A 5,906-nucleotide genomic window follows, 5' to 3' on the forward strand; every position below is an offset into this window, starting at 1 on the left:
AATAAACAATTCAGGTACCACAAGAGACCGCCAGCTTAGATGCAAAAGACCGTTGCCTTAGATGGTCAGTTGAATTTGAAGCGACCATCATACCAAGCTGTCGGCTTAGCATTAATTAGGCCTAAGACCGCTGCCTTAGATTTCTGTCAAACTCCCTCGTGTTCTTAGGTGGTGGTCCGAACCACTGGCTTAGGTGTTAAATGACCACCACCTTAGGTTTTGCCAATGTCACTTGTATTTTTTGGTGGCAATCTAAACCACCGGCTTATATGCTATATGACCGCCACCTTAGGTGTTGTTTGTGGCTAAACTAGTGGTTGCATGGCCGCTAGCTTAGATCTTTTTTTTTTTCATTTTTATTTATACCAGGTTAATTCTAACATTTTTTTTTGTCATGTTGATAGTAAGCTGGTGGACATGACCGTTAGCATATACCTATTTTTCTTCAAAAAAAATCATATACCCGCTTAATTGCAACATTTTTGTGGTACCTGAATTGTTTATTGGTTTAGCATTTTCGTACCTGTTTAATACAACAAAACCATTTGATAAAAATCAATTTAAAATGAAATCTATTAATTCAAAGATTATATTAAAATATCCAAAAGACATTGTTCAAATACAATATCCAATTGACACATAAATAGTACAAGAACTTAAAAAAATAATCAAATTCTCTAATAATGCAACACATCTTCCAATGCAAATCCACTTAACATATTGGTTGAACATGCAAATCAAAACATATAAATATTAGAATTATATTCAAGTATTTTAACTATAAAGATAGGAATAGTAACTAAAATTTACAAAAAGGTAGAATCTAAAAAGTTGGATCACTAGCTAAACAGTAACTATGCAGGAAGATGGATACTGTTGACACATTAATGTAGACAAAGTAAGACCAGTGAATTCAAAGCACATGTAATGGGTAGGATCTAGGATGCAATGTAAGTTCAAAATTTGCCAAAGGAAAGACACTCTCAACGGGAAATTTGCCAAATTCAGAGCACATAACTATAGAAAATTGGCCAAAGGAAAGACACCCTTAACATGCTATTTGATTGTATGCAACTATAAAGAAAGAGTACTCAGGGAATATCATGATAATATATAGGAAAATTAGAACATACTTGAACTTGATCCTTTAAGAATCCTTATATCTTCATTATTGTAGATTTATAATGATACCCAAAGATCATTTAGTCTTTCCATGATCACAACTGCACCCCTACACTACAGGAGCAACCGCACGTTTACATGGGAAAATGAAAGGATTTGGCATGTTTAGGGGGAAAAGAGGACCCTGGTAGAGGTCTGAGGTGACATGAAATAGCTGCTACCTCTATTCTGCATCCCGCCCCATTTCTAGCAAAATGATAAGCCCTGTAGCTTCACAAGCAGAACTTGGCATCAGTATTTTAAGGCTTTTAAAGTCCAATAGCTTGTTCCATATTCAGTGGAGTCATTGGGTTGCTAGAATCTGAAAGGATTGAATAAGAAAAGGAATGTGCTTTGGAACTGTATTCAGTATGGTTAGAGAGGAATACTTGACATATTTGAGCAGAAAAACGATTTGACATTATTGGTGACATTTTTCTTAACTTTAGAAAAGCCTATCTCAACCATCTAATTAAATAGACATTTGGCAAGTCTTTTTAGGAAGATCTTCCAATTAGAACTATAATTGGTAACAAGATGAAAGAGATTTTATTTAAAATTAAAGGTGGCAACCCTTCTCAAAAGTCTATGGTAGAAAAAGAGATTTTATTAAGAAAAGAAATGAAACGTAGGCAAAAGGAAAAATGTTTCAAACTAGATTTATGTTTTGGATCAATGTATTTCAAACTAGAATTTGCTTTCTATGTATCAGGCGACTTGAAACTTTCTATGTATCAGGCGACTTGAGACCAGTGCATCCTATTAGTTTTGAAATTGGAAATTTATAAATTGGGAAAGGCTTGGAGGAGTTTCAGACCAGATAATTCATTGACACACCTTTGCTTCAGCCTGAACAAAGCTAACCTGAACAAGGAGACTTCAGTGTAAATTGTTAGCAATGTAATCATTTTCTAAACACAGACAATTCATGTAAGCTTTTCTTAATATATAAGTAATAAAAATTTTGAAAGTACAAATGGCTGATTTTAATAGTTGAAATGGCAATGGATGACATACAATGCAAAATGTTCGGCATGGAAGTATGGTTGTTTTGTATATGGTTCCTGAAAATTAACACAAATACATCCAAATACTCAGATGATGCAGAAATACATTCGAACCAGAACAACTGATGGTTAACAAGTAAAACTAATTGAAATGGACTGTATTTTAACAAGGGGTCCCTCCCACTCAGGAACTCTTTTTTAACATCAGGTTAGAATCTCTATAATGCCCATACCCAACTATGAATTTCCATATGTAATCTGACAGAAATTGAGGCAAAAAGCTTCCTTTCATGTGAGAGGAAGAAACTTGTTAAATTTTGACAAATTGTAAATAGGTCTTCCAGTGATGATATTAGGACAAAATCATCATCATCATCATCATCAAGACCTTATTCCCGATTCTGGCTTCAGCAAATGAATCCTGATCTGCTGCTGTTTAGAATGGTTTCAAACAACAAATCAAGATTCATCAAATAACATACCAATAAAATGATTACTCGAAGACGAGCTAAAGTTTCTAGGATAGCTTTGATATACTAAAAGAAATGCCAAAATCAAAACATCCCATACCTTTTAAATCTAGCTAAAAGCATTTCATGATTTTTGAATTGTGTTTCTGAGATTATTACTCGACCAACAGCACCAACATCACCACTCATATCTATGGATTCTCCTTCGCACTCAACAAGTGCCTGAATATAACACAAACATTTTTAAAAAGAGTCACAGATCCAATGGCATGGAACTATGGGTTCAATTTCATGTGATAGGTACTACAGTTGCATTGCTATCATAAGTACAACTAATCTGGCATCATCCAACTATATTTAGTTGGATGGTGCACAACGAAATTCAGAAATGCAATAATTATAGTCAGAAAGCACCGATAATCTACAAAGTCCAACCAAGTGTTGTATTAACCATTCAGGTTTTAGAAAATCTATGATGCCGGAAAGATATGATACCAGAAAGGTTTGAAATTATTGGTTGGTTGTAAGTTTTTCTGGTATCATGTCTTTCTGGCATCATAGTTAACCCTACTTTTAATTCTGGAGTTCTCTCGGTTAAATAAAAAGTTAAATGCATTTCATTCAAAGAAGATTCCTTCAGATCATGATCCATTGACAGCCCTAATCCTAACTAACAAAATTATTCTGTATAGAAAACAATAATTAAAATGAGCCAATGAGCTTAATCCATAATCCTAACTAACAAACTAAATAATGTTGGAAAAAACAATATTAGCATGTTAAACATAATTTAGCATGCAACAGTACAAAAAATGTACACAGTCAACAATTAAAGAAAAAAGTTGATCATTAGCTACTTAGTTCTTATTAAGCATATACTACGCCAATGATTCAGCAAGCAATCAATCACTGGGCAAATCTACCATTTCTGATGCATTTCAATAATTGGGATAATCCCTTCTTCCTAAACTTGACAAAGCAGTAAGAAGAAGGGCAAGGTTACACCAATGATTCAGCAAGCAATCAATCACTGGGCAAATCTACCATTTCTGATGCATTTCAATAATTGGGATAAATCCCTTCTTCCTAAACTTGACAAAGCAATAAGAAGAAGGGCAAGGTGACCCTAGGAAAGCACCTTGTTGCCTGGGTATCATCTAGGAAACCCCCTAGGTGATGCCTTGACAACTGTGCTTCTACCTAGAATTTCTCTTCAATTCTTGCATCTTTTGGTCTGTTGTCATTCTCTGTATATTTGTATGAATTCTATTACTAAGAGCAATAAATCCTCATAGCAAATAGAAGAGTTCCCATCATTGTTTGACTTTGATTCCAAGTAAGATCTTTAAGAGAAAGAAATCACAAAGTTTCCCAATTTCTTGTCTGATCATTTCTGATATGTGATAAGACAAATATAATTAAGGCACAGATCATCTAGTTAGGTTGCTCAGATAAGAAGTCTACATTGTTCAACCCTACCCCTCCCCCCCCCCCCAAAAAAAAAAAAAAAAGACACAAGTTTAAATGACCCACGATTTCCAGCCCAAAAACCCTTGATAGGACCCTTTTAGTGTCATTCATTTCAACTATAAATGGGAACTTTTGAACAGATAATGTCATCCAGAGAGAACCCAATATAGGATTGGCATGGACTGCAGAGTGAAAATGGCCAATCTAGAAGTTCCCATTTAAGATGTATGGTCTGGATTGTCATGATAAATCCAAGAATCCCAAACGGCAGAAATAGGTAGGTCCATCTCAGTAAGACTACCATTGTAAACGTGTTTACATTAGCATATGATAACTGAAATCAGAAAATGGGTCTACCTTCGAACGTTTGACTTTATCAGAGAACATCAGAGGTAACCTAAGCACATGTGGTTAATTCAGACAATCCATGACAACATTATATATTTTATGTAGCTTGGTTCACCAAGGAGAACTAGTGAACTGATATAAATTGAGTTGTATGTGTAGTAACCATTGCAGCATCTTAAATGAGGTTCAACATGCCTATTCCTCTCCAATACTTCTTCCTCACCATTCTGGAAACTTAACCTTGCTGTGGTCTGGTCAGATCTGCAGCGAAAAAACTAGGGAGTAACGAAGAGAGAGTGTGAAATCTAATAGAAAAAAGAAATCACTGTGGTCTGGTCTGGTCTGCAATAGAAAGACGGGAGGAATGAAAAAGAGTGTGAGAGAGAGGAGAGGAAGAAGAAGAATAGGAGAGAGAGTGTTAAGTTGCTATTATTGGTGAGTGAGGAAGGTATTAATCCACTAAAGCTGTTATTTGCCAAATTTCTATAACAAAAGAGAGATAAAAGCAAATAAAAGAAGTAAGAAATACAAAATTCCAATTTCCAAAGAAAACTAATTAGTCCACAAAATTGCAAAAGTGATGAAATACTTACAGCATGTTCAGGCCGGGAAGGTTTCCCAGGAAGCTAGGAATTTCTCCACTTAAACTGTTATTACTCAAGTCTCTGCAAACCATAAGCAGAAATGATAAAACAAAATACCAATTAGTAAAGTTTCCACTTGCTTGCTTTTTGTACAGTTCTTTGTTTCTGATTTAACTACTTACATTAGTTCAGAGAGTATCCAAGGCGCTAAAATCTGGGAGAGATCCCTGAAGTCTGTAGTTACTGCAATTCCTATGAATTGTTTGAAAGAAAATGAGTAAATAATGAACCTTTGGTAGTCAACCAATTTAGCAGAAAAAAAAAGTAAAAGAAAATAAATGATGAAAAAGAATAGATAGTTGGTAAACCAGAAAATAGTCAAAACACATATGAGGAAACAAGATTTACCATGTCGAAATTTGAGGTGTATCGCTATTAATAGTACATAGAACCCAGTCCCAGGGGAATTCATTTGGAAGACAGGGGTCACCGCTCCAATTTTGAAGTTGAACAAAAGTTTGTTGCAGCAAAGATAACGCTTTTACTGGTATAGAAAACCAAGAAAAAAGGAAAGTAAGCCCAAATTTGAACACCAGATACCTTCTGGATATGCAGAAAGATGTATTAGTGGATAAGAAGCTTCTTCCTCATTAAACCCTCCGGTGAGAGAGAACCCTAGAAGAAGCTTCTTCCTTATGCTTTCTAGCTCTTGGGTGACCTCATCTAAGTACTCCCTCCTCAGGCCTCGTCCAACCCCTTATTACACACTTACTAACTTGACCATTCGAGTCTCCACCCTTACGATAACACTCAGGGCCTCTGACATGCTTCCTCCTTCATAGGTCAGACTTATAGGCCATCGGCTC

General features: G+C 35.4%; 1 long non-coding RNA gene across 1 annotated transcript; it reads right to left on the minus strand.

The window, feature by feature from the left end:
- Nucleotides 1-2,085: 2,085 nt before the first annotated feature.
- LOC148853103 (uncharacterized) lies at nucleotides 2,086-5,167 on the minus strand. The gene is made up of 3 exons (XR_016098731.1): nucleotides 5,050-5,167; nucleotides 2,739-2,860; nucleotides 2,086-2,225 (listed from the first exon to the last, which is right to left on the minus strand). It is a non-coding gene; the product is annotated as an uncharacterized LOC148853103 (long non-coding RNA).
- Between the last annotated feature and the right edge of the window lie 739 nt (nucleotides 5,168-5,906).

Source organism: Nelumbo lutea, chromosome 5 (assembly GCF_056320005.1).
Source record: "Nelumbo lutea isolate HS-2025 chromosome 5, American lotus-T2T, whole genome shotgun sequence".
NCBI classification, from domain to species: domain Eukaryota; kingdom Viridiplantae; phylum Streptophyta; class Magnoliopsida; order Proteales; family Nelumbonaceae; genus Nelumbo; species Nelumbo lutea.